This window comes from Callithrix jacchus, chromosome 19 (genome assembly GCF_049354715.1).
Source record: "Callithrix jacchus isolate 240 chromosome 19, calJac240_pri, whole genome shotgun sequence".
Classification (NCBI taxonomy): Eukaryota; Metazoa; Chordata; class Mammalia; order Primates; family Cebidae; genus Callithrix; species Callithrix jacchus.
The window spans coordinates 21,776,717-21,802,500 of record NC_133520.1 but is presented as its reverse complement, the minus strand read 5'-3'; the positions used below and the strand labels follow the sequence as shown (position 1 = coordinate 21,802,500).

Here is a 25,784-nt window from a genome sequence, read left to right as displayed (position 1 = left end):
AGAGACGCAGGCCTCGGGCCCCGTCTCTCTGCAGATCGCGGGGCCCACCGCAGCAAGTGGTCGGGGAGGAGCCAACAAAGGAAGGACCCCGGCAAACGCACCCGCCCCTCCCAGCGCACCCAACCAAGCCAAGAAGAAACACCTGTCAGGGCGCCGGCGGTCCTGCCGCGTGGGCGGCCCTGCCATCCGGTCCTGACCCAGCCCAAGCAGCCTCCACCCCACGTCGGCCTGCTCCAAGAGGCCCTGTCTATTAGAGCAGAGCGCTGGCACGCCAAGGCTCTATCGCTGTGGCTCTCTAGGTGCCTCAGCCCCTCCCTTTCTGTTCTCCCCCCTCTAGCTGGCGCTCGTTCTGTCGGTCTCTGTCTCCGTCTCCCTCTCTCTCTCTCTCTCTCTCTCTCTCTCTCTCTCTCTCTCTCTCTCTGTCTGTCTCTCTCCCCCTCTCCCCCCTCACCCCGTGTCTTTCTGTGTGTGTGTCTGTCTGTCCGCCTCTGTCGTCTGTGTGTCTCTCTCCGTTTGTTTCTGTCTCTCCATTTGGCTGTCCTCTGCTCTCCTTCTGCGAGTGCCTCGGCCCCTCTCTTGCCGGGATCAGGCTGCCGGCTCTAGCGCCAGCGCGGGACACAGCAAGGGCTCCGCCTCCCCGGCCCCTGAGCCGGACAAGGGACCGTGGTGGGTGCGTTGTGAGAAAAAGAACCCGCGGGGCCGGGCCGGCCCTTCGTTCCTGGGCAGCCGCGGCGGCTCTGAGTGGAAGGGGCAAGAGGGGACCTTGCCGGAGGGGCGGCGACGGATCCACAAGTATCCCTCGGCGGCGGCGGCGGCTGCAAGGCGGAGGGCCGGAGGAAGTCCCAGGACCCTGACCGCTCGGAGCATACCCTGTCGTCCCCGCCAGCGACAACGGGAGGCTCTGAGAGGCCGACGCAAGGCGCAGCGCGGCGCCGGGGGGTGCCAGGGCATAGAGTGGAAGAGCGGCCCAGGCTGGCCGCGGGCGGGCGGGCTGGCCGTGAGGCCTGGAGTCGGGCGGGCGTGGCTGCGGGCCGCCTTTTGGGGCAGGCACAGGCCACCGCCAGCGTCTACGGCCATACCACCCTGAACGCGCCCGATCTCGTCTGATCTCGGAAGCTAAGCAGGGTCGGGCCTGGTTAGTACTTGGATGGGAGACCGCCTGGGAATACCGGGTGCTGTAGGCTTTTTGGCTCTTCCGACGGCTCCCTGCCTTCTTTTGTCCCTCTGTTGTCGCTGTGCTTCTCCAGCGGCCCCCGACACTACTCCCCCTTTTGCGCCCGTCCGCGACCCCGCCGCAGCCTGGGACCTCCGCGGGGGGCAGGGGGGCAGTGGCTGGATCCGCCACGGCAGCACCCCGGCCAGCAGCATACCGCCTCTTCCGCCGGGGCGGGAGGGACGGGACCCGGACCCCACTTCCGAATCCGCAGGCAGGCGCCGCTTCCCCGCCCTGTCGGGGCCTTGCTTTCTCCCGGGACGCCCAGGCAGTTCGATTCACTCATCCGGCGCCGCCCCAAGCGTCCAAGCCCGGCCAAGGGGCGGGCAGTGGGCAGCGGGTTCCACAGACGTCAGCCGAGACCTCCGTCCGCTCCAGGACGCCTGGCTGTCTTGTTCCGCGAGAAGGACATGGCTTCGGCCAGCCGCCAGGGAAATCGTCCCCGTGCGCTTGGATTCTCGTGGCCACCCACTTCGCCTGAACTCCAGTCCCGAGCACACCAGAGAGATCCAGGCGCCGGGCCCCTCCCCCCCGGGCACGCTGGGCGCCACGCCTCCCGCCAGACGGACTGGTGCGCTCTACACATCTGGGGTGGGGGCGCAGCACCAAGAGGACGGGGAGGAGCCAACGAAGGAAGGACCCTACGAAACGCACCCTCAAAGCAACCAACCCAGCCACGGAGAAACACGTCTCAGGGCTCCGGTGGTCCTCCCGCACCCCGGCCCTGCCGCTCTGTTCCGGGCCAGCCCAAGCTCCCCGCCCCCTACCAGGCCTGCTCCGGGGAGCCGGGTCTACCGTGGCAGAGTGCTCCTTCTCCAAGGCTCTAGCGCTCGGGCCCTCTGACTCCCTCACCTTCTCTCTTTCTGGTCTTCCCCCTCCACCTTGCGCCGTGTCTCATCTCTGGCTGGGTGGGTGGGTCTGTCTGTCTGTCTGTCTTTCTGTCTGTCTGTCTGTCTGTCTGTCGGGGCCTCCATCCTCTTTGTCCTATGTGTCTCTCTCTGTATCGCCGTCTCGCTGCGTGTCTCCTTTACTACCGTTCCATCCCTCGCTCGCTTGCCCTCCTTCGAGATGTCTGTGTCTATGTGTGTGTTCCTGGGTGGGTGCTCGCGCGAGTGGGCTAGTGTGTGTTTGTGTGTGAGAGGGGTGGGGTTGCTCGTGGGGGTGGACGGGAGGCGGGACCCCCCGTCTGGGTGTCCTTCAGCCCCTGTGTTGGGATCAGAAGCTTGGGCGTCGTGGAGACGAAGACGAGCGAAGTCGGGAGGCACTGGGAGGCCGAAGGAAGGCGGAGCCCGGTGGAGGGCGGAGCTGAGGCGTGGACCCTGAGGGCGGAGAGCGGCCCAGCCTGGGCAGCCTACGAGCGGCTCCCTGCTCCCCGACCCGAGTCCCGCGGCCACGTGGTGGCAGCGAGGGCTGGCGTCGGGCGGGCGTGGCTGGGCCGGCCTCTCCGGGCAGCCAGAGGCCGCCGCTGGCGTCTACGGCCACACCACCCTGAAGGCGCCCGATCTCGTCAGCTCTCGGAAGCAAAGCAGGGTCGGGCCTGGTTAGTACTTGGAAGGGAGACCGCCTGGGAATACCGGGTGCCGTAGGCTTTTGGCCTTTCGCTCCCCTGCCTCTTTCCTCTTTTCGGTCGCCCTGCTGTGCTTCTCAAGTGCCCTCTGACTCTCTCCCCTTTTCCCACCGCCTGCGACCCCGCCGCAGCCCGGCACCTCCTCGTGGGGGTTCCGCCGCTGCAGCACCGGCCAGGCAGCAGCATGGCACCAGGAGCTCGGCTCCAGCCTGGGCACCGAGGGCCGGGACCCGACCCGCATAGGCGCAGGCCCGGGGGTCCCTGCTGTCCCCGGGGAGGGCGGGGGCGGGGGGAAAGACATTGCCTTCGCCAGCCACCAGGAAAGCCGATTCTGTGCGCCGGCAACACCCCCATCTCTGGGTAACACCCCATATAGGCGCCGAGGAATGAGAGCTAAGCAGAACCCTGGCACAGTTGGGGCTTGAGGAATATCCCACTTTATCGCGTTACTACTCAGCGATTTCCTTCTAGACAGTCGTTTATATAATCACATATTAGTTTATAGAAATAGGGCTTGACGAATCCCTTTATATCATCCTCTCTATATAATCATATAATAGTTGAGAGCACGAGTGCCTAAAGAGTATTTCCCTACATATATAGCTAAAAATCCTATCTTAGTTCCTAATCGCAGGAATGCCTGGAGTGGACACGGTACAGAGCATGAATTAAGGAATAAGCAGCGTACAATCAGAGGAATGCCTTAGAGCAGACACACTGCAGAGCATGATTTAAGGGAAACCTGTAACCCTGACAGCTCTGTCACCGCTTTGTGACTTAAAGCATCCTCCTATAAATCTTCTTAGAAGTAGTTTGACCGTAGATAGAAGTATTGCACACTGCGCACGGCCGGCCTTCAAACCTCGGTGACCTGATGGGGGTGGACCCCTTACTGAGCACGGCCCTTGCCTTCGTGGGAACGGGCCCCTCGCCGTGCACTGTCCACCTCCTGGCCTAGGTGACCTAATGGAGGTGGACGCGATGTTTTATTGCTCATGACCCTATCACTATCTTTAAAGATGATTTCACTCACTGCCCTGCCCCCTAACCTGTACACCGTAAATACTCATGCTTCGGGACATTCGGGACCTCGCCCGACTCTGCTTATAGGTGGCGTGCCCCCCCCCGACCCCCGGCCCCCCGGCCCCCCAGCCCAGCTGCGTTTCTCTTGTACTTCTGTGTCCTGTCTCTCTATTTCTCGGACCCTGCGCCTCAGCACGGCCTAAGGCTCACCCCACGACCCTGCGGGGCCATGAGCCCTACACCACCGCCGCCAACTTCGCGAAAACACCAGCCTCGAGGGCACGAGAGAGACGCAGGCCTCGGGCCCCGTCTCTCTGCAGATCGCGGGGCCCACCGCAGCAAGTGGTCGGGGAGGAGCCAACAAAGGAAGGACCCCGGCAAACGCACCCGCCCCTCCCAGCGCACCCAACCAAGCCAAGAAGAAACACCTGTCAGGGCGCCGGCGGTCCTGCCGCGTGGGCGGCCCTGCCATCCGGTCCTGACCCAGCCCAAGCAGCCTCCACCCCACGTCGGCCTGCTCCAAGAGGCCCTGTCTATTAGAGCAGAGCGCTGGCACGCCAAGGCTCTATCGCTGTGGCTCTCTAGGTGCCTCAGCCCCTCCCTTTCTGTTCTCCCCCCTCTAGCTGGCGCTCGTTCTGTCGGTCTCTGTCTCCGTCTCCCTCTCTCTCTCTCTCTCTCTCTCTCTCTCTCTCTCTCTCTGTCTGTCTCTCTCCCCCTCTCCCCCCTCACCCCGTGTCTTTCTGTGTGTGTGTCTGTCTGTCCGCCTCTGTCGTCTGTGTGTCTCTCTCCGTTTGTTTCTGTCTCTCCATTTGGCTGTCCTCTGCTCTCCTTCTGCGAGTGCCTCGGCCCCTCTCTTGCCGGGATCAGGCTGCCGGCTCTAGCGCCAGCGCGGGACACAGCAAGGGCTCCGCCTCCCCGGCCCCTGAGCCGGACAAGGGACCGTGGTGGGTGCGTTGTGAGAAAAAGAACCCGCGGGGCCGGGCCGGCCCTTCGTTCCTGGGCAGCCGCGGCGGCTCTGAGTGGAAGGGGCAAGAGGGGACCTTGCCGGAGGGGCGGCGACGGATCCACAAGTATCCCTCGGCGGCGGCGGCGGCTGCAAGGCGGAGGGCCGGAGGAAGTCCCAGGACCCTGACCGCTCGGAGCATACCCTGTCGTCCCCGCCAGCGACAACGGGAGGCTCTGAGAGGCCGACGCAAGGCGCAGCGCGGCGCCGGGGGGTGCCAGGGCATAGAGTGGAAGAGCGGCCCAGGCTGGCCGCGGGCGGGCGGGCGGGCTGGCCGTGAGGCCTGGAGTCGGGCGGGCGTGGCTGCGGGCCGCCTTTTGGGGCAGGCACAGGCCACCGCCAGCGTCTACGGCCATACCACCCTGAACGCGCCCGATCTCGTCTGATCTCGGAAGCTAAGCAGGGTCGGGCCTGGTTAGTACTTGGATGGGAGACCGCCTGGGAATACCGGGTGCTGTAGGCTTTTTGGCTCTTCCGACGGCTCCCTGCCTTCTTTTGTCCCTCTGTTGTCGCTGTGCTTCTCCAGCGGCCCCCGACACTACTCCCCCTTTTGCGCCCGTCCGCGACCCCGCCGCAGCCTGGGACCTCCGCGGGGGGCAGGGGGGCAGTGGCTGGATCCGCCACGGCAGCACCCCGGCCAGCAGCATACCGCCTCTTCCGCCGGGGCCGGGAGGGACGGGACCCGGACCCCACTTCCGAATCCGCAGGCAGGCGCCGCTTCCCCGCCCTGTCGGGGCCTTGCTTTCTCCCGGGACGCCCAGGCAGTTCGATTCACTCATCCGGCGCCGCCCCAAGCGTCCAAGCCCGGCCAAGGGGCGGGCAGTGGGCAGCGGGTTCCACAGACGTCAGCCGAGACCTCCGTCCGCTCCAGGACGCCTGGCTGTCTTGTTCCGCGAGAAGGACATGGCTTCGGCCAGCCGCCAGGGAAATCGTCCCCGTGCGCTTGGATTCTCGTGGCCACCCACTTCGCCTGAACTCCAGTCCCGAGCACACCAGAGAGATCCAGGCGCCGGGCCCCTCCCCCCCGGGCACGCTGGGCGCCACGCCTCCCGCCAGACGGACTGGTGCGCTCTACACATCTGGGGTGGGGGCGCAGCACCAAGAGGACGGGGAGGAGCCAACGAAGGAAGGACCCTACGAAACGCACCCTCAAAGCAACCAACCCAGCCACGGAGAAACACGTCTCAGGGCTCCGGTGGTCCTCCCGCACCCCGGCCCTGCCGCTCTGTTCCGGGCCAGCCCAAGCTCCCCGCCCCCTACCAGGCCTGCTCCGGGGAGCCGGGTCTACCGTGGCAGAGTGCTCCTTCTCCAAGGCTCTAGCGCTCGGGCCCTCTGACTCCCTCACCTTCTCTCTTTCTGGTCTTCCCCCTCCACCTTGCGCCGTGTCTCATCTCTGGCTGGGTGGGTGGGTCTGTCTGTCTGTCTGTCTTTCTGTCTGTCTGTCTGTCTGTCTGTCGGGGCCTCCATCCTCTTTGTCCTATGTGTCTCTCTCTGTATCGCCGTCTCGCTGCGTGTCTCCTTTACTACCGTTCCATCCCTCGCTCGCTTGCCCTCCTTCGAGATGTCTGTGTCTATGTGTGTGTTCCTGGGTGGGTGCTCGCGCGAGTGGGCTAGTGTGTGTTTGTGTGTGAGAGGGGTGGGGTTGCTCGTGGGGGTGGACGGGAGGCGGGACCCCCCGTCTGGGTGTCCTTCAGCCCCTGTGTTGGGATCAGAAGCTTGGGCGTCGTGGAGACGAAGACGAGCGAAGTCGGGAGGCACTGGGAGGCCGAAGGAAGGCGGAGCCCGGTGGAGGGCGGAGCTGAGGCGTGGACCCTGAGGGCGGAGAGCGGCCCAGCCTGGGCAGCCTACGAGCGGCTCCCTGCTCCCCGACCCGAGTCCCGCGGCCACGTGGTGGCAGCGAGGGCTGGCGTCGGGCGGGCGTGGCTGGGCCGGCCTCTCCGGGCAGCCAGAGGCCGCCGCTGGCGTCTACGGCCACACCACCCTGAAGGCGCCCGATCTCGTCAGCTCTCGGAAGCAAAGCAGGGTCGGGCCTGGTTAGTACTTGGAAGGGAGACCGCCTGGGAATACCGGGTGCCGTAGGCTTTTGGCCTTTCGCTCCCCTGCCTCTTTCCTCTTTTCGGTCGCCCTGCTGTGCTTCTCAAGTGCCCTCTGACTCTCTCCCCTTTTCCCACCGCCTGCGACCCCGCCGCAGCCCGGCACCTCCTCGTGGGGGTTCCGCCGCTGCAGCACCGGCCAGGCAGCAGCATGGCACCAGGAGCTCGGCTCCAGCCTGGGCACCGAGGGCCGGGACCCGACCCGCATAGGCGCAGGCCCGGGGGTCCCTGCTGTCCCCGGGGAGGGCGGGGGCGGGGGAAAGACATTGCCTTCGCCAGCCACCAGGAAAGCCGATTCTGTGCGCCGGCAACACCCCCATCTCTGGGTAACACCCCATATAGGCGCCGAGGAATGAGAGCTAAGCAGAACCCTGGCACAGTTGGGGCTTGAGGAATATCCCACTTTATCGCGTTACTACTCAGCGATTTCCTTCTAGACAGTCGTTTATATAATCACATATTAGTTTATAGAAATAGGGCTTGACGAATCCCTTTATATCATCCTCTCTATATAATCATATAATAGTTGAGAGCACGAGTGCCTAAAGAGTATTTCCCTACATATATAGCTAAAAATCCTATCTTAGTTCCTAATCGCAGGAATGCCTGGAGTGGACACGGTACAGAGCATGAATTAAGGAATAAGCAGCGTACAATCAGAGGAATGCCTTAGAGCAGACACACTGCAGAGCATGATTTAAGGGAAACCTGTAACCCTGACAGCTCTGTCACCGCTTTGTGACTTAAAGCATCCTCCTATAAATCTTCTTAGAAGTAGTTTGACCGTAGATAGAAGTATTGCACACTGCGCACGGCCGGCCTTCAAACCTCGGTGACCTGATGGGGGTGGACCCCTTACTGAGCACGGCCCTTGCCTTCGTGGGAACGGGCCCCTCGCCGTGCACTGTCCACCTCCTGGCCTAGGTGACCTAATGGAGGTGGACGCGATGTTTTATTGCTCATGACCCTATCACTATCTTTAAAGATGATTTCACTCACTGCCCTGCCCCCTAACCTGTACACCGTAAATACTCATGCTTCGGGACATTCGGGACCTCGCCCGACTCTGCTTATAGGTGGCGTGCCCCCCCCCCCGACCCCCGGCCCCCCGGCCCCCCAGCCCAGCTGCGTTTCTCTTGTACTTCTGTGTCCTGTCTCTCTATTTCTCGGACCCTGCGCCTCAGCACAGCCTAAGGCTCACCCCACGACCCTGCGGGGCCATGAGCCCTACACCACCGCCGCCAACTTCGCGAAAACACCAGCCTCGAGGGCACGAGAGAGACGCAGGCCTCGGGCCCCGTCTCTCTGCAGATCGCGGGGCCCACCGCAGCAAGTGGTCGGGGAGGAGCCAACAAAGGAAGGACCCCGGCAAACGCACCCGCCCCTCCCAGCGCACCCAACCAAGCCAAGAAGAAACACCTGTCAGGGCGCCGGCGGTCCTGCCGCGTGGGCGGCCCTGCCATCCGGTCCTGACCCAGCCCAAGCAGCCTCCACCCCACGTCGGCCTGCTCCAAGAGGCCCTGTCTATTAGAGCAGAGCGCTGGCACGCCAAGGCTCTATCGCTGTGGCTCTCTAGGTGCCTCAGCCCCTCCCTTTCTGTTCTCCCCCCTCTAGCTGGCGCTCGTTCTGTCGGTCTCTGTCTCCGTCTCCGTCTCCGTCTCTCTCTCTCTCTCTCTCTCTCCCTCTGTCTGTCTGTCTGTCTGTCTCTCTCCCCCTCTCCCCCCTCACCCCGTGTCTTTCTGTGTGTGTGTCTGTCTGTCCGCCTCTGTCGTCTGTGTGTCTCTCTCCGTTTGTTTCTGTCTCTCCATTTGGCTGTCCTCTGCTCTCCTTCTGCGAGTGCCTCGGCCCCTCTCTTGCCGGGATCAGGCTGCCGGCTCTAGCGCCAGCGCGGGACACAGCAAGGGCTCCGCCTCCCCGGCCCCTGAGCCGGACAAGGGACCGTGGTGGGTGCGTTGTGAGAAAAAGAACCCGCGGGGCCGGGCCGGCCCTTCGTTCCTGGGCAGCCGCGGCGGCTCTGAGTGGAAGGGGCAAGAGGGGACCTTGCCGGAGGGGCGGCGACGGATCCACAAGTATCCCTCGGCGGCGGCGGCGGCTGCAAGGCGGAGGGCCGGAGGAAGTCCCAGGACCCTGACCGCTCGGAGCATACCCTGTCGTCCCCGCCAGCGACAACGGGAGGCTCTGAGAGGCCGACGCAAGGCGCAGCGCGGCGCCGGGGGGTGCCAGGGCATAGAGTGGAAGAGCGGCCCAGGCTGGCCGCGGGCGGGCGGGCGGGCTGGCCGTGAGGCCTGGAGTCGGGCGGGCGTGGCTGCGGGCCGCCTTTTGGGGCAGGCACAGGCCACCGCCAGCGTCTACGGCCATACCACCCTGAACGCGCCCGATCTCGTCTGATCTCGGAAGCTAAGCAGGGTCGGGCCTGGTTAATACTTGGATGGGAGACCGCCTGGGAATACCGGGTGCTGTAGGCTTTTTGGCTCTTCCGACGGCTCCCTGCCTTCTTTTGTCCCTCTGTTGTCGCTGTGCTTCTCCAGCGGCCCCCGACACTACTCCCCCTTTTGCGCCCGTCCGCGACCCCGCCGCAGCCTGGGACCTCCGCGGGGGGCAGGGGGGCAGTGGCTGGATCCGCCACGGCAGCACCCCGGCCAGCAGCATACCGCCTCTTCCGCCGGGGCCGGGAGGGACGGGACCCGGACCCCACTTCCGAATCCGCAGGCAGGCGCCGCTTCCCCGCCCTGTCGGGGCCTTGCTTTCTCCCGGGACGCCCAGGCAGTTCGATTCACTCATCCGGCGCCGCCCCAAGCGTCCAAGCCCGGCCAAGGGGCGGGCAGTGGGCAGCGGGTTCCACAGACGTCAGCCGAGACCTCCGTCCGCTCCAGGACGCCTGGCTGTCTTGTTCCGCGAGAAGGACATGGCTTCGGCCAGCCGCCAGGGAAATCGTCCCCGTGCGCTTGGATTCTCGTGGCCACCCACTTCGCCTGAACTCCAGTCCCGAGCACACCAGAGAGATCCAGGCGCCGGGCCCCTCCCCCCCGGGCACGCTGGGCGCCACGCCTCCCGCCAGACGGACTGGTGCGCTCTACACATCTGGGGTGGGGGCGCAGCACCAAGAGGACGGGGAGGAGCCAACGAAGGAAGGACCCTACGAAACGCACCCTCAAAGCAACCAACCCAGCCACGGAGAAACACGTCTCAGGGCTCCGGTGGTCCTCCCGCACCCCGGCCCTGCCGCTCTGTTCCGGGCCAGCCCAAGCTCCCCGCCCCCTACCAGGCCTGCTAGGGGGAGCCGGGTCTACCGTGGCAGAGTGCTCCTTCTCCAAGGCTCTAGCGCTCGGGCCCTCTGACTCCCTCACCTTCTCTCTTTCTGGTCTTCCCCCTCCACCTTGCGCCGTGTCTCATCTCTGGCTGGGTGGGTGGGTCTGTCTGTCTGTCTGTCTTTCTGTCTGTCTGTCTGTCTGTCGGGGCCTCCATCCTCTTTGTCCTATGTGTCTCTCTCTGTATCGCCGTCTCGCTGCGTGTCTCCTTTACTACCGTTCCATCCCTCGCTCGCTTGCCCTCCTTCGAGATGTCTGTGTCTATGTGTGTGTTCCTGGGTGGGTGCTCGCGCGAGTGGGCTAGTGTGTGTTTGTGTGTGAGAGGGGTGGGGTTGCTCGTGGGGGTGGACGGGAGGCGGGACCCCCCGTCTGGGTGTCCTTCAGCCCCTGTGTTGGGATCAGAAGCTTGGGCGTCGTGGAGACGAAGACGAGCGAAGTCGGGAGGCACTGGGAGGCCGAAGGAAGGCGGAGCCCGGTGGAGGGCGGAGCTGAGGCGTGGACCCTGAGGGCGGAGAGCGGCCCAGCCTGGGCAGCCTACGAGCGGCTCCCTGCTCCCCGACCCGAGTCCCGCGGCCACGTGGTGGCAGCGAGGGCTGGCGTCGGGCGGGCGTGGCTGGGCCGGCCTCTCCGGGCAGCCAGAGGCCGCCGCTGGCGTCTACGGCCACACCACCCTGAAGGCGCCCGATCTCGTCAGCTCTCGGAAGCAAAGCAGGGTCGGGCCTGGTTAGTACTTGGAAGGGAGACCGCCTGGGAATACCGGGTGCCGTAGGCTTTTGGCCTTTCGCTCCCCTGCCTCTTTCCTCTTTTCGGTCGCCCTGCTGTGCTTCTCAAGTGCCCTCTGACTCTCTCCCCTTTTCCCACCGCCTGCGACCCCGCCGCAGCCCGGCACCTCCTCGTGGGGGTTCCGCCGCTGCAGCACCGGCCAGGCAGCAGCATGGCACCAGGAGCTCGGCTCCAGCCTGGGCACCGAGGGCCGGGACCCGACCCGCATAGGCGCAGGCCCGGGGGTCCCTGCTGTCCCCGGGGAGGGCGGGGGCGGGGGGAAAGACATTGCCTTCGCCAGCCACCAGGAAAGCCGATTCTGTGCGCCGGAAACACCCCCATCTCTGGGTAACACCCCATATAGGCGCCGAGGAATGAGAGCTAAGCAGAACCCTGGCACAGTTGGGGCTTGAGGAATATCCCACTTTATCGCGTTACTACTCAGCGATTTCCTTCTAGACAGTCGTTTATATAATCACATATTAGTTTATAGAAATAGGGCTTGACGAATCCCTTTATATCATCCTCTCTATATAATCATATAATAGTTGAGAGCACGAGTGCCTAAAGAGTATTTCCCTACATATATAGCTAAAAATCCTATCTTAGTTCCTAATCGCAGGAATGCCTGGAGTGGACACGGTACAGAGCATGAATTAAGGAATAAGCAGCGTACAATCAGAGGAATGCCTTAGAGCAGACACACTGCAGAGCATGATTTAAGGGAAACCTGTAACCCTGACAGCTCTGTCACCGCTTTGTGACTTAAAGCATCCTCCTATAAATCTTCTTAGAAGTAGTTTGACCGTAGATAGAAGTATTGCACACTGCGCACGGCCGGCCTTCAAACCTCGGTGACCTGATGGGGGTGGACCCCTTACTGAGCACGGCCCTTGCCTTCGTGGGAACGGGCCCCTCGCCGTGCACTGTCCACCTCCTGGCCTAGGTGACCTAATGGAGGTGGACGCGATGTTTTATTGCTCATGACCCTATCACTATCTTTAAAGATGATTTCACTCACTGCCCTGCCCCCTAACCTGTACACCGTAAATACTCATGCTTCGGGACATTCGGGACCTCGCCCGACTCTGCTTATAGGTGGCGTGCCCCCCCCCCCGACCCCCGGCCCCCCGGCCCCCCAGCCCAGCTGCGTTTCTCTTGTACTTCTGTGTCCTGTCTCTCTATTTCTCGGACCCTGCGCCTCAGCACGGCCTAAGGCTCACCCCACGACCCTGCGGGGCCATGAGCCCTACACCACCGCCGCCAACTTCGCGAAAACACCAGCCTCGAGGGCACGAGAGAGACGCAGGCCTCGGGCCCCGTCTCTCTGCAGATCGCGGGGCCCACCGCAGCAAGTGGTCGGGGAGGAGCCAACAAAGGAAGGACCCCGGCAAACGCACCCGCCCCTCCCAGCGCACCCAACCAAGCCAAGAAGAAACACCTGTCAGGGCGCCGGCGGTCCTGCCGCGTGGGCGGCCCTGCCATCCGGTCCTGACCCAGCCCAAGCAGCCTCCACCCCACGTCGGCCTGCTCCAAGAGGCCCTGTCTATTAGAGCAGAGCGCTGGCACGCCAAGGCTCTATCGCTGTGGCTCTCTAGCTGCCTCAGCCCCTCCCTTTCTGTTCTCCCCCCTCTAGCTGGCGCTCGTTCTGTCGGTCTCTGTCTCCGTCTCCGTCTCCGTCTCTCTCTCTCTCTCTCTCTCTCCCTCTGTCTGTCTGTCTGTCTGTCTCTCTCCCCCTCTCCCCCCTCACCCCGTGTCTTTCTGTGTGTGTGTCTGTCTGTCCGCCTCTGTCGTCTGTGTGTCTCTCTCCGTTTGTTTCTGTCTCTCCATTTGGCTGTCCTCTGCTCTCCTTCTGCGAGTGCCTCGGCCCCTCTCTTGCCGGGATCAGGCTGCCGGCTCTAGCGCCAGCGCGGGACACAGCAAGGGCTCCGCCTCCCCGGCCCCTGAGCCGGACAAGGGACCGTGGTGGGTGCGTTGTGAGAAAAAGAACCCGCGGGGCCGGGCCGGCCCTTCGTTCCTGGGCAGCCGCGGCGGCTCTGAGTGGAAGGGGCAAGAGGGGACCTTGCCGGAGGGGCGGCGACGGATCCACAAGTATCCCTCGGCGGCGGCGGCGGCTGCAAGGCGGAGGGCCGGAGGAAGTCCCAGGACCCTGACCGCTCGGAGCATACCCTGTCGTCCCCGCCAGCGACAACGGGAGGCTCTGAGAGGCCGACGCAAGGCGCAGCGCGGCGCCGGGGGGTGCCAGGGCATAGAGTGGAAGAGCGGCCCAGGCTGGCCGCGGGCGGGCGGGCGGGCTGGCCGTGAGGCCTGGAGTCGGGCGGGCGTGGCTGCGGGCCGCCTTTTGGGGCAGGCACAGGCCACCGCCAGCGTCTACGGCCATACCACCCTGAACGCGCCCGATCTCGTCTGATCTCGGAAGCTAAGCAGGGTCGGGCCTGGTTAGTACTTGGATGGGAGACCGCCTGGGAATACCGGGTGCTGTAGGCTTTTTGGCTCTTCCGACGGCTCCCTGCCTTCTTTTGTCCCTCTGTTGTCGCTGTGCTTCTCCAGCGGCCCCCGACACTACTCCCCCTTTTGCGCCCGTCCGCGACCCCGCCGCAGCCTGGGACCTCCGCGGGGGGCAGGGGGGCAGTGGCTGGATCCGCCACGGCAGCACCCCGGCCAGCAGCATACCGCCTCTTCCGCCGGGGCCGGGAGGGACGGGACCCGGACCCCACTTCCGAATCCGCAGGCAGGCGCCGCTTCCCCGCCCTGTCGGGGCCTTGCTTTCTCCCGGGACGCCCAGGCAGTTCGATTCACTCATCCGGCGCCGCCCCAAGCGTCCAAGCCCGGCCAAGGGGCGGGCAGTGGGCAGCGGGTTCCACAGACGTCAGCCGAGACCTCCGTCCGCTCCAGGACGCCTGGCTGTCTTGTTCCGCGAGAAGGACATGGCTTCGGCCAGCCGCCAGGGAAATCGTCCCCGTGCGCTTGGATTCTCGTGGCCACCCACTTCGCCTGAACTCCAGTCCCGAGCACACCAGAGAGATCCAGGCGCCGGGCCCCTCCCCCCCGGGCACGCTGGGCGCCACGCCTCCCGCCAGACGGACTGGTGCGCTCTACACATCTGGGGTGGGGGCGCAGCACCAAGAGGACGGGGAGGAGCCAACGAAGGAAGGACCCTACGAAACGCACCCTCAAAGCAACCAACCCAGCCACGGAGAAACACGTCTCAGGGCTCCGGTGGTCCTCCCGCACCCCGGCCCTGCCGCTCTGTTCCGGGCCAGCCCAAGCTCCCCGCCCCCTACCAGGCCTGCTCCGGGGAGCCGGGTCTACCGTGGCAGAGTGCTCCTTCTCCAAGGCTCTAGCGCTCGGGCCCTCTGACTCCCTCACCTTCTCTCTTTCTGGTCTTCCCCCTCCACCTTGCGCCGTGTCTCATCTCTGGCTGGGTGGGTGGGTCTGTCTGTCTGTCTGTCTTTCTGTCTGTCTGTCTGTCTGTCGGGGCCTCCATCCTCTTTGTCCTATGTGTCTCTCTCTGTATCGCCGTCTCGCTGCGTGTCTCCTTTACTACCGTTCCATCCCTCGCTCGCTTGCCCTCCTTCGAGATGTCTGTGTCTATGTGTGTGTTCCTGGGTGGGTGCTCGCGCGAGTGGGCTAGTGTGTGTTTGTGTGTGAGAGGGGTGGGGTTGCTCGTGGGGGTGGACGGGAGGCGGGACCCCCCGTCTGGGTGTCCTTCAGCCCCTGTGTTGGGATCAGAAGCTTGGGCGTCGTGGAGACGAAGACGAGCGAAGTCGGGAGGCACTGGGAGGCCGAAGGAAGGCGGAGCCCGGTGGAGGGCGGAGCTGAGGCGTGGACCCTGAGGGCGGAGAGCGGCCCAGCCTGGGCAGCCTACGAGCGGCTCCCTGCTCCCCGACCCGAGTCCCGCGGCCACGTGGTGGCAGCGAGGGCTGGCGTCGGGCGGGCGTGGCTGGGCCGGCCTCTCCGGGCAGCCAGAGGCCGCCGCTGGCGTCTACGGCCACACCACCCTGAAGGCGCCCGATCTCGTCAGCTCTCGGAAGCAAAGCAGGGTCGGGCCTGGTTAGTACTTGGAAGGGAGACCGCCTGGGAATACCGGGTGCCGTAGGCTTTTGGCCTTTCGCTCCCCTGCCTCTTTCCTCTTTTCGGTCGCCCTGCTGTGCTTCTCAAGTGCCCTCTGACTCTCTCCCCTTTTCCCACCGCCTGCGACCCCGCCGCAGCCCGGCACCTCCTCGTGGGGGTTCCGCCGCTGCAGCACCGGCCAGGCAGCAGCATGGCACCAGGAGCTCGGCTCCAGCCTGGGCACCGAGGGCCGGGACCCGACCCGCATAGGCGCAGGCCCGGGGGTCCCTGCTGTCCCCGGGGAGGACGGGGGCGGGGGGAAAGACATTGCCTTCGCCAGCCACCAGGAAAGCCGATTCTGTGCGCCGGCAACACCCCCATCTCTGGGTAACACCCCATATAGGCGCCGAGGAATGAGAGCTAAGCAGAACCCTGGCACAGTTGGGGCTTGAGGAATATCCCACTTTATCGCGTTACTACTCAGCGATTTCCTTCTAGACAGTCGTTTATATAATCACATATTAGTTTATAGAAATAGGGCTTGACGAATCCCTTTATATCATCCTCTCTATATAATCATATAATAGTTGAGAGCACGAGTGCCTAAAGAGTATTTCCCTACATATATAGCTAAAAATCCTATCTTAGTTCCTAATCGCAGGAATGCCTGGAGTGGACACGGTACAGAGCATGAATTAAGGAATAAGCAGCGTACAATCAGAGGAATGCCTTAGAGCAGACACACTGCAGAGCATGATTTAAGGGAAACCTGTAACCCTGACAGCTCTGTCACCGCTTTGTGACTTAAAGCATCCTCCTATAAATCTTCTTAGAAGTAGTTTGACCGTAGATAGAAGTATTGCACACTGCGCACGGCCGGCCTTCAAACCTCGGTGACCTGATGGGGGTGGACCCCTTACTGAGCACGGCCCTTGCCTTCGTGGGAACGGGCCCCTCGCCGTGCACTGTCCACCTCCTGGCCTAGGTGACCTAATGGAGGTGGACGCGATGTTTTATTGCTCATGACCCTATCACTATCTTTAAAGATGATTTCACTCACTGCCCTGCCCCCTAACCTGTACACCGTAAATACTCATGCTTCGGGACATTCGGGACCTCGCCCGACTCTGCTTATAGGTGGCGTGCCCCCCCCCGACCCCCGGCCCCCCGGCCCCCCAGCCCAGCTGCGTTTCTCTTGTACTTCTGTGTCCTGTCTCTCTATTTCTCGGACCCTGCGCCTCAGCACGGCCTAAGGCTCACCCCACGACCCTGCGGGGCCATGAGCCCTACACCACCGCCGCCAACTTCGCGAAAACACCAGCCTCGAGGGCACGAGAGAGACGCAGGCCTCGGGCCCCGTCTCTCTGCAGATCGCGGGGCCCACCGCAGCAAGTGGTCGGGGAGGAGCCAACAAAGGAAGGACCCCGGCAAACGCACCCGCCCCTCCCAGCGCACCCAACCAAGCCAAGAAGAAACACCTGTCAGGGCGCCGGCGGTCCTGCCGCGTGGGCGGCCCTGCCATCCGGTCCTGACCCAGCCCAAGCAGCCTCCACCCCACGTCGGCCTGCTCCAAGAGGCCCTGTCTATTAGAGCAGAGCGCTGGCACGCCAAGGCTCTATCGCTGTGGCTCTCTAGGTGCCTCAGCCCCTCCCTTTCTGTTCTCCCCCCTCTAGCTGGCGCTCGTTCTGTCGGTCTCTGTCTCCGTCTCCCTCTCTCTCTCTCTCTCTCTCTCTCTCTCTCTCTCTCTCTCTGTCTGTCTCTCTCCCCCTCTCCCCCCTCACCCCGTGTCTTTCTGTGTGTGTGTCTGTCTGTCCGCCTCTGTCGTCTGTGTGTCTCTCTCCGTTTGTTTCTGTCTCTCCATTTGGCTGTCCTCTGCTCTCCTTCTGCGAGTGCCTCGGCCCCTCTCTTGCCGGGATCAGGCTGCCGGCTCTAGCGCCAGCGCGGGACACAGCAAGGGCTCCGCCTCCCCGGCCCCTGAGCCGGACAAGGGACCGTGGTGGGTGCGTTGTGAGAAAAAGAACCCGCGGGGCCGGGCCGGCCCTTCGTTCCTGGGCAGCCGCGGCGGCTCTGAGTGGAAGGGGCAAGAGGGGACCTTGCCGGAGGGGCGGCGACGGATCCACAAGTATCCCTCGGCGGCGGCGGCGGCTGCAAGGCGGAGGGCCGGAGGAAGTCCCAGGACCCTGACCGCTCGGAGCATACCCTGTCGTCCCCGCCAGCGACAACGGGAGGCTCTGAGAGGCCGACGCAAGGCGCAGCGCGGCGCCGGGGGGTGCCAGGGCATAGAGTGGAAGAGAGGCCCAGGCTGGCCGCGGGCGGGCGGGCTGGCCGTGAGGCCTGGAGTCGGGCGGGCGTGGCTGCGGGCCGCCTTTTGGGGCAGGCACAGGCCACCGCCAGCGTCTACGGCCATACCACCCTGAACGCGCCCGATCTCGTCTGATCTCGGAAGCTAAGCAGGGTCGGGCCTGGTTAGTACTTGGATGGGAGACCGCCTGGGAATACCGGGTGCTGTAGGCTTTTTGGCTCTTCCGACGGCTCCCTGCCTTCTTTTGTCCCTCTGTTGTCGCTGTGCTTCTCCAGCGGCCCCCGACACTACTCCCCCTTTTGCGCCCGTCCGCGACCCCGCCGCAGCCTGGGACCTCCGCGGGGGGCAGGGGGGCAGTGGCTGGATCCGCCACGGCAGCACCCCGGCCAGCAGCATACCGCCTCTTCCGCCGGGGCCGGGAGGGACGGGACCCGGACCCCACTTCCGAATCCGCAGGCAGGCGCCGCTTCCCCGCCCTGTCGGGGCCTTGCTTTCTCCCGGGACGCCCAGGCAGTTCGATTCACTCATCCGGCGCCGCCCCAAGCGTCCAAGCCCGGCCAAGGGGCGGGCAGTGGGCAGCGGGTTCCACAGACGTCAGCCGAGACCTCCGTCCGCTCCAGGACGCCTGGCTGTCTTGTTCCGCGAGAAGGACATGGCTTCGGCCAGCCGCCAGGGAAATCGTCCCCGTGCGCTTGGATTCTCGTGGCCACCCACTTCGCCTGAACTCCAGTCCCGAGCACACCAGAGAGATCCAGGCGCCGGGCCCCTCCCCCCCGGGCACGCTGGGCGCCACGCCTCCCGCCAGACGGACTGGTGCGCTCTACACATCTGGGGTGGGGGCGCAGCACCAAGAGGACGGGGAGGAGCCAACGAAGGAAGGACCCTACGAAACGCACCCTCAAAGCAACCAACCCAGCCACGGAGAAACACGTCTCAGGGCTCCGGTGGTCCTCCCGCACCCCGGCCCTGCCGCTCTGTTCCGGGCCAGCCCAAGCTCCCCGCCCCCTACCAGGCCTGCTCCGGGGAGCCGGGTCTACCATGGCAGAGTGCTCCTTCTCCAAGGCTCTAGCGCTCGGGCCCTCTGACTCCCTCACCTTCTCTCTTTCTGGTCTTCCCCCTCCACCTTGCGCCGTGTCTCATCTCTGGCTGGGTGGGTGGGTCTGTCTGTCTGTCTGTCTTTCTGTCTGTCTGTCTGTCTGTCGGGGCCTCCATCCTCTTTGTCCTATGTGTCTCTCTCTGTATCGCCGTCTCGCTGCGTGTCTCCTTTACTACCGTTCCATCCCTCGCTCGCTTGCCCTCCTTCGAGATGTCTGTGTCTATGTGTGTGTTCCTGGGTGGGTGCTCGCGCGAGTGGGCTAGTGTGTGTTTGTGTGTGAGAGGGGTGGGGTTGCTCGTGGGGGTGGACGGGAGGCGGGACCCCCCGTCTGGGTGTCCTTCAGCCCCTGTGTTGGGATCAGAAGCTTGGGCGTCGTGGAGACGAAGACGAGCGAAGTCGGGAGGCACTGGGAGGCCGAAGGAAGGCGGAGCCCGGTGGAGGGCGGAGCTGAGGCGTGGACCCTGAGGGCGGAGAGCGGCCCAGCCTGGGCAGCCTACGAGCGGCTCCCTGCTCCCCGACCCGAGTCCCGCGGCCACGTGGTGGCAGCGAGGGCTGGCGTCGGGCGGGCGTGGCTGGGCCGGCCTCTCCGGGCAGCCAGAGGCCGCCGCTGGCGTCTACGGCCACACCACCCTGAAGGCGCCCGATCTCGTCAGCTCTCGGAAGCAAAGCAGGGTCGGGCCTGGTTAGTACTTGGAAGGGAGACCGCCTGGGAATACCGGGTGCCGTAGGCTTTTGGCCTTTCGCTCCCCTGCCTCTTTCCTCTTTTCGGTCGCCCTGCTGTGCTTCTCAAGTGCCCTCTGACTCTCTCCCCTTTTCCCACCGCCTGCGACCCCGCCGCAGCCCGGCACCTCCTCGTGGGGGTTCCGCCGCTGCAGCACCGGCCAGGCAGCAGCATGGCACCAGGAGCTCGGCTCCAGCCTGGGCACCGAGGACCGGGACCCGACCCGCATAGGCGCAGGCCCGGGGGTCCCTGCTGTCCCCGGGGAGGGCGGGGGCGGGGGGAAAGACATTGCCTTCGCCAGCCACCAGGAAAGCCGATTCTGTGCGCCGGCAACACCCCCATCTCTGGGTAACACCCCATATAGGCGCCGAGGAATGAGAGCTAAGCAGAACCCTGGCACAGTTGGGGCTTGAGGAATATCCCACTTTATCGCGTTACTACTCAGCGATTTCCTTCTAGACAGTCGTTTATATAATCACATATTAGTTTATAGAAATAGGGCTTGACGAATCCCTTTATATCATCCTCTCTATATAATCATATAATAGTTGAGAGCACGAGTGCCTAAAGAGTATTTCCCTACATATATAGCTAAAAATCCTATCTTAGTTCCTAATCGCAGGAATGCCTGGAGTGGACACGGTACAGAGCATGAATTAAGGAATAAGCAGCGTACAATCAGAGGAATGCCTTAGAGCAGACACACTGCAGAGCATGATTTAAGGGAAACCTGTAACCCTGACAGCTCTGTCACCGCTTTGTGACTTAAAGCATCCTCCTATAAATCTTCTTAGAAGTAGTTTGACCGTAGATAGAAGTATTGCACACTGCGCACGGCCGGCCTTCAAACCTCGGTGACCTGATGGGGGTGGACCCCTTACTGAGCACGGCCCTTGCCTTCGTGGGAACGGGCCCCTCGCCGTGCACTGTCCACCTCCTGGCCTAGGTGACCTAATGGAGGTGGACGCGATGTTTTATTGCTCATGACCCTATCACTATCTTTAAAGATGATTTCACTCACTGCCCTGCCCCCTAACCTGTACACCGTAAATACTCATGCTTCGGGACATTCGGGACCTCGCCCGACTCTGCTTATAGGTGGCGTGCCCCCCCCCCCGACCCCCGGCCCCCCGGCCCCCCAGCCCAGCTGCGTTTCTCTTGTACTTCTGTGTCCTGTCTCTCTATTTCTCGGACCCTGCGCCTCAGCACAGCCTAAGGCTCACCCCACGACCCTGCGGGGCCATGAGCCCTACACCACCGCCGCCAACTTCGCGAAAACACCAGCCTCGAGGGCACGAGAGAGACGCAGGCCTCGGGCCCCGTCTCTCTGCAGATCGCGGGGCCCACCGCAGCAAGTGGTCGGGGAGGAGCCAACAAAGGAAGGACCCCGGCAAACGCACCCGCCCCTCCCAGCGCACCCAACCAAGCCAAGAAGAAACACCTGTCAGGGCGCCGGCGGTCCTGCCGCGTGGGCGGCCCTGCCATCCGGTCCTGACCCAGCCCAAGCAGCCTCCACCCCACGTCGGCCTGCTCCAAGAGGCCCTGTCTATTAGAGCAGAGCGCTGGCACGCCAAGGCTCTATCGCTGTGGCTCTCTAGCTGCCTCAGCCCCTCCCTTTCTGTTCTCCCCCCTCTAGCTGGCGCTCGTTCTGTCGGTCTCTGTCTCTGTCTCCGTCTCCGTCTCCGTCTCCGTCTCCGTCTCCGTCTCTCTCTCTCTCTCTCTGTCTCTCTCTCTTTCTGTCTGTCTGTCTGTCTCTCTCCCCCTCTCCCCCCTCACCCCGTGTCTTTCTGTGTGTGTGTCTGTCTGTCCGCCTCTGTCGTCTGTGTGTCTCTCTCCGTTTGTTTCTGTCTCTCTATTTGGCTGTCCTCTGCTCTCCTTCTGCGAGTGCCTCGGCCCCTCTCTTGCCGGGATCAGGCTGCCGGCTCTAGCGCCAGCGCGGGACACAGCAAGGGCTCCGCCTCCCCGGCCCCTGAGCCGGACAAGGGACCGTGGTGGGTGCGTTGTGAGAAAAAGAACCCGCGGGGCCGGGCCGGCCCTTCGTTCCTGGGCAGCCGCGGCGGCTCTGAGTGGAAGGGGCAAGAGGGGACCTTGCCGGAGGGGCGGCGACGGATCCACAAGTATCCCTCGGCGGCGGCGGCGGCTGCAAGGCGGAGGGCCGGAGGAAGTCCCAGGACCCTGACCGCTCGGAGCATACCCTGTCGTCCCCGCCAGCGACAACGGGAGGCTCTGAGAGGCCGACGCAAGGCGCAGCGCGGCGCCCGGGGGTGCCAGGGCATAGAGTGGAAGAGCGGCCCAGGCTGGCCGCGGGCGGGCGGGCGGGCGGGCTGCCTTTTGGGGCAGGCACAGGCCACCGCCAGCGTCTACGGCCATACCACCCTGAACGCGCCCGATCTCGGAAGCTAAGCAGGGTCGGGCCTGGTTAGTACTTGGATGGGAGACCGCCTGGGAATACCGGGTGCTGTAGGCTTTTTGGCTCTTCCGACGGCTCCCTGCCTTCTTTTGTCCCTCTGTTGTCGCTGTGCTTCTCCAGCGGCCCCCGACACTACTCCCCCTTTTGCGCCCGTCCGCGACCCCGCCGCAGCCTGGGACCTCCGCGGGGGGCAGGGGGGCAGTGGCTGGATCCGCCACGGCAGCACCCCGGCCAGCAGCATACCGCCACTTCCGCCGGGGCCGGGAGGGACGGGACCCGGACCCCACTTCCGAATCCGCAGGCAGGCGCCGCTTCCCCGCCCTGTCGGGGCCTTGCTTTCTCCCGGGACGCCCAGGCAGTTCGATTCACTCATCCGGCGCCGCCCCAAGCGTCCAAGCCCGGCCAAGGGGCGGGCAGTGGGCAGCGGGTTCCACAGACGTCAGCCGAGACCTCCGTCCTCTCCAGGACGCCTGGCTGTCTTGTTCCGCGAGAAGGACATGGCTTCGGCCAGCCGCCAGGGAAATCGTCCCCGTGCGCTTGGATTCTCATGGCCACCCACTTCGCCTGAACTCCAGTCCCGAGCACACCAGAGAGATCCAGGCGCCGGGCCCCTCCCCCCCGGGCACGCTGGGCGCCACGCCTCCCGCCAGACGGACTGGTGCGCTCTACACATCTGGGGTGGGGGCGCAGCACCAAGAGGACGGGGAGGAGCCAACGAAGGAAGGACCCTACGAAACGCACCCTCAAAGCAACCAACCCAGCCACGGAGAAACACGTCTCAGGGCTCCGGTGGTCCTCCCGCACCCCGGCCCTGCCGCTCTGTTCCGGGCCAGCCCAAGCTCCCCGCCCCCTACCAGGCCTGCTCCGGGGAGCCGGGTCTACCGTGGCAGAGTGCTCCTTCTCCAAGGCTCTAGCGCTCGGGCCCTCTGACTCCCTCACCTTCTCTCTTTCTGGTCTTCCCCCTCCACCTTGCGCCGTGTCTCATCTCTGGCTGGGTGGGTGGGTCTGTCTGTCTGTCTGTCTTTCTGTCTGTCTGTCTGTCTGTCGGGGCCTCCATCCTCTTTGTCCTATGTGTCTCTCTCTGTATCGCCGTCTCGCTGCGTGTCTCCTTTACTACCGTTCCATCCCTCGCTCGCTTGCCCTCCTTCGAGATGTCTGTGTCTATGTGTGTGTTCCTGGGTGGGTGCTCGCGCGAGTGGGCTAGTGTGTGTTTGTGTGTGAGAGGGGTGGGGTTGCTCGTGGGGGTGGACGGGAGGCGGGACCCCCCGTCTGGGTGTCCTTCAGCCCCTGTGTTGGGATCAGAAGCTTGGGCGTCGTGGAGACGAAGACGAGCGAAGTCGGGAGGCACTGGGAGGCCGAAGGAAGGCGGAGCCCGGTGGAGGGCGGAGCTGAGGCGTGGACCCTGAGGGCGGAGAGCGGCCCAGCCTGGGCAGCCTACGAGCGGCTCCCTGCTCCCCGACCCGAGTCCCGCGGCCACGTGGTGGCAGCGAGGGCTGGCGTCGGGCGGGCGTGGCTGGGCCGGCCTCTCCGGGCAGCCAGAGGCCGCCGCTGGCGTCTACGGCCACACCACCCTGAAGGCGCCCGATCTCGTCAGCTCTCGGAAGCAAAGCAGGGTCGGGCCTGGTTAGTACTTGGAAGGGAGACCGCCTGGGAATACCGGGTGCCGTAGGCTTTTGGCCTTTCGCTCCCCTGCCTCTTTCCTCTTTTCGGTCGCCCTGCTGTGCTTCTCAAGTGCCCTCTGACTCTCTCCCCTTTTCCCACCGCCTGCGACCCCGCCGCAGCCCGGCACCTCCTCGTGGGGGTTCCGCCGCTGCAGCACCGGCCAGGCAGCAGCATGGCACCAGGAGCTCGGCTCCAGCCTGGGCACCGAGGGCCGGGACCCGACCCGCATAGGCGCAGGCCCGGGGGTCCCTGCTGTCCCCGGGGAGGGCGGGGGCGGGGGGAAAGACATTGCCTTCGCCAGCCACCAGGAAAGCCGATTCTGTGCGCCGGCAACACCCCCATCTCTGGGTAACACCCCATATAGGCGCCGAGGAATGAGAGCTAAGCAGAACCCTGGCACAGTTGGGGCTTGAGGAATATCCCACTTTATCGCGTTACTACTCAGCGATTTCCTTCTAGACAGTCGTTTATATAATCACATATTAGTTTATAGAAATAGGGCTTGACGAATCCCTTTATATCATCCTCTCTATATAATCATATAATAGTTGAGAGCACGAGTGCCTAAAGAGTATTTCCCTACATATATAGCTAAAAATCCTATCTTAGTTCCTAATCGCAGGAATGCCTGGAGTGGACACGGTACAGAGCATGAATTAAGGAATAAGCAGCGTACAATCAGAGGAATGCCTTAGAGCAGACACACTGCAGAGCATGATTTAAGGGAAACCTGTAACCCTGACAGCTCTGTCACCGCTTTGTGACTTAAAGCATCCTCCTATAAATCTTCTTAGAAGTAGTTTGACCGTAGATAGAAGTATTGCACACTGCGCACGGCCGGCCTTCAAACCTCGGTGACCTGATGGGGGTGGACCCCTTACTGAGCACGGCCCTTGCCTTCGTGGGAACGGGCCCCTCGCCGTGCACTGTCCACCTCCTGGCCTAGGTGACCTAATGGAGGTGGACGCGATGTTTTATTGCTCATGACCCTATCACTATCTTTAAAGATGATTTCACTCACTGCCCTGCCCCCTAACCTGTACACCGTAAATACTCATGCTTCGGGACATTCGGGACCTCGCCCGACTCTGCTTATAGGTGGCGTGCCCCCCCCCCCGACCCCCGGCCCCCCGGCCCCCCAGCCCAGCTGCGTTTCTCTTGTACTTCTGTGTCCTGTCTCTCTATTTCTCGGACCCTGCGCCTCAGCACAGCCTAAGGCTCACCCCACGACCCTGCGGGGCCATGAGCCCTACACCACCGCCGCCAACTTCGCGAAAACACCAGCCTCGAGGGCACGAGAGAGACGCAGGCCTCGGGCCCCGTCTCTCTGCAGATCGCGGGGCCCACCGCAGCAAGTGGTCGGGGAGGAGCCAACAAAGGAAGGACCCCGGCAAACGCACCCGCCCCTCCCAGCGCACCCAACCAAGCCAAGAAGAAACACCTGTCAGGGCGCCGGCGGTCCTGCCGCGTGGGCGGCCCTGCCATCCGGTCCTGACCCAGCCCAAGCAGCCTCCACCCCACGTCGGCCTGCTCCAAGAGGCCCTGTCTATTAGAGCAGAGCGCTGGCACGCCAAGGCTCTATCGCTGTGGCTCTCTAGCTGCCTCAGCCCCTCCCTTTCTGTTCTCCCCCCTCTAGCTGGCGCTCGTTCTGTCGGTCTCTGTCTCTGTCTCCGTCTCCGTCTCCGTCTCCGTCTCCGTCTCCGTCTCTCTCTCTCTCTCTCTGTCTCTCTCTCTGTCTGTCTGTCTGTCTGTCTCTCTCCCCCTCTCCCCCCTCACCCCGTGTCTTTCTGTGTGTGTGTCTGTCTGTCCGCCTCTGTCGTCTGTGTGTCTCTCTCCGTTTGTTTCTGTCTCTCTATTTGGCTGTCCTCTGCTCTCCTTCTGCGAGTGCCTCGGCCCCTCTCTTGCCGGGATCAGGCTGCCGGCTCTAGCGCCAGCGCGGGACAAAGCAAGGGCTCCGCCTCCCCGGCCCCTGAGCCGGACAAGGGACCGTGGTGGGTGCGTTGTGAGAAAAAGAACCCGCGGGGCCGGGCCGGCCCTTCGTTCCTGGGCAGCCGCGGCGGCTCTGAGTGGAAGGGGCAAGAGGGGACCTTGCCGGAGGGGCGGCGACGGATCCACAAGTATCCCTCGGCGGCGGCGGCGGCTGCAAGGCGGAGGGCCGGAGGAAGTCCCAGGACCCTGACCGCTCGGAGCATACCCTGTCGTCCCCGCCAGCGACAACGGGAGGCTCTAAGAGGCCGACGCAAGGCGCAGCGCGGCGCCCGGGGGTGCCAGGGCATAGAGTGGAAGAGCGGCCCAGGCTGGCCGCGGGCGGGCGGGCGGGCGGGCTGCCTTTTGGGGCAGGCACAGGCCACCGCCAGCGTCTACGGCCATACCACCCTGAACGCGCCCGATCTCGGAAGCTAAGCAGGGTCGGGCCTGGTTAGTACTTGGATGGGAGACCGCCTGGGAATACCGGGTGCTGTAGGCTTTTTGGCTCTTCCGACGGCTCCCTGCCTACTTTTGTCCCTCTGTTGTCGCTGTGCTTCTCCAGCGGCCCCCGACTCTACTCCCCCTTTTGCGCCCGTCCGCGAC

The 25,784-nt window shown here is 64.2% G+C and overlaps 11 non-coding genes and 2 pseudogenes across 11 annotated transcripts; all 13 read left to right on the top strand.

The window, feature by feature from the left end:
• Nucleotides 1–1,065: 1,065 nt before the first annotated feature.
• LOC128930264 (5S ribosomal RNA) lies at nt 1,066–1,184 on the top strand. Its single transcript, XR_008478080.1, has one exon. It is a non-coding gene; the product is annotated as a 5S ribosomal RNA (ribosomal RNA).
• Nucleotides 1,185–2,683: 1,499 nt separating this feature from the next.
• Nucleotides 2,684–2,802, top strand: LOC144580494 (5S ribosomal RNA). Its single transcript, XR_013530056.1, has one exon. It is a non-coding gene; the product is annotated as a 5S ribosomal RNA (ribosomal RNA).
• Nucleotides 2,803–5,150: 2,348 nt separating this feature from the next.
• LOC144580474 (5S ribosomal RNA) lies at nt 5,151–5,269 on the top strand. Its single transcript, XR_013530038.1, has one exon. It is a non-coding gene; the product is annotated as a 5S ribosomal RNA (ribosomal RNA).
• Nucleotides 5,270–6,769: 1,500 nt separating this feature from the next.
• LOC144580493 (5S ribosomal RNA) lies at nt 6,770–6,888 on the top strand. Its single transcript, XR_013530055.1, has one exon. It is a non-coding gene; the product is annotated as a 5S ribosomal RNA (ribosomal RNA).
• A 2,357-nt stretch (nt 6,889–9,245) lies between these two features.
• LOC144580486 (5S ribosomal RNA) lies at nt 9,246–9,364 on the top strand. The gene has a single exon (XR_013530048.1). It is a non-coding gene; the product is annotated as a 5S ribosomal RNA (ribosomal RNA).
• Nucleotides 9,365–10,860: 1,496 nt separating this feature from the next.
• On the top strand, nt 10,861–10,979 carry LOC144580492 (5S ribosomal RNA). The gene has a single exon (XR_013530054.1). It is a non-coding gene; the product is annotated as a 5S ribosomal RNA (ribosomal RNA).
• A 2,358-nt stretch (nt 10,980–13,337) lies between these two features.
• LOC144580472 (5S ribosomal RNA) lies at nt 13,338–13,456 on the top strand. The gene has a single exon (XR_013530034.1). It is a non-coding gene; the product is annotated as a 5S ribosomal RNA (ribosomal RNA).
• A 1,496-nt stretch (nt 13,457–14,952) lies between these two features.
• Nucleotides 14,953–15,071, top strand: LOC144580491 (5S ribosomal RNA). Its single transcript, XR_013530053.1, has one exon. It is a non-coding gene; the product is annotated as a 5S ribosomal RNA (ribosomal RNA).
• Nucleotides 15,072–17,417: 2,346 nt separating this feature from the next.
• On the top strand, nt 17,418–17,536 carry LOC144580471 (5S ribosomal RNA). Its single transcript, XR_013530033.1, has one exon. It is a non-coding gene; the product is annotated as a 5S ribosomal RNA (ribosomal RNA).
• Nucleotides 17,537–19,032: 1,496 nt separating this feature from the next.
• LOC144580490 (5S ribosomal RNA) lies at nt 19,033–19,151 on the top strand. Its single transcript, XR_013530052.1, has one exon. It is a non-coding gene; the product is annotated as a 5S ribosomal RNA (ribosomal RNA).
• A 2,348-nt stretch (nt 19,152–21,499) lies between these two features.
• On the top strand, nt 21,500–21,608 carry LOC144580469 (5S ribosomal RNA; annotated as a pseudogene).
• Nucleotides 21,609–23,104: 1,496 nt separating this feature from the next.
• Nucleotides 23,105–23,223, top strand: LOC144580489 (5S ribosomal RNA). The gene has a single exon (XR_013530051.1). It is a non-coding gene; the product is annotated as a 5S ribosomal RNA (ribosomal RNA).
• Nucleotides 23,224–25,571: 2,348 nt separating this feature from the next.
• On the top strand, nt 25,572–25,680 carry LOC144580468 (5S ribosomal RNA; annotated as a pseudogene).
• The last annotated feature ends 104 nt before the right edge of the window (nt 25,681–25,784 follow it).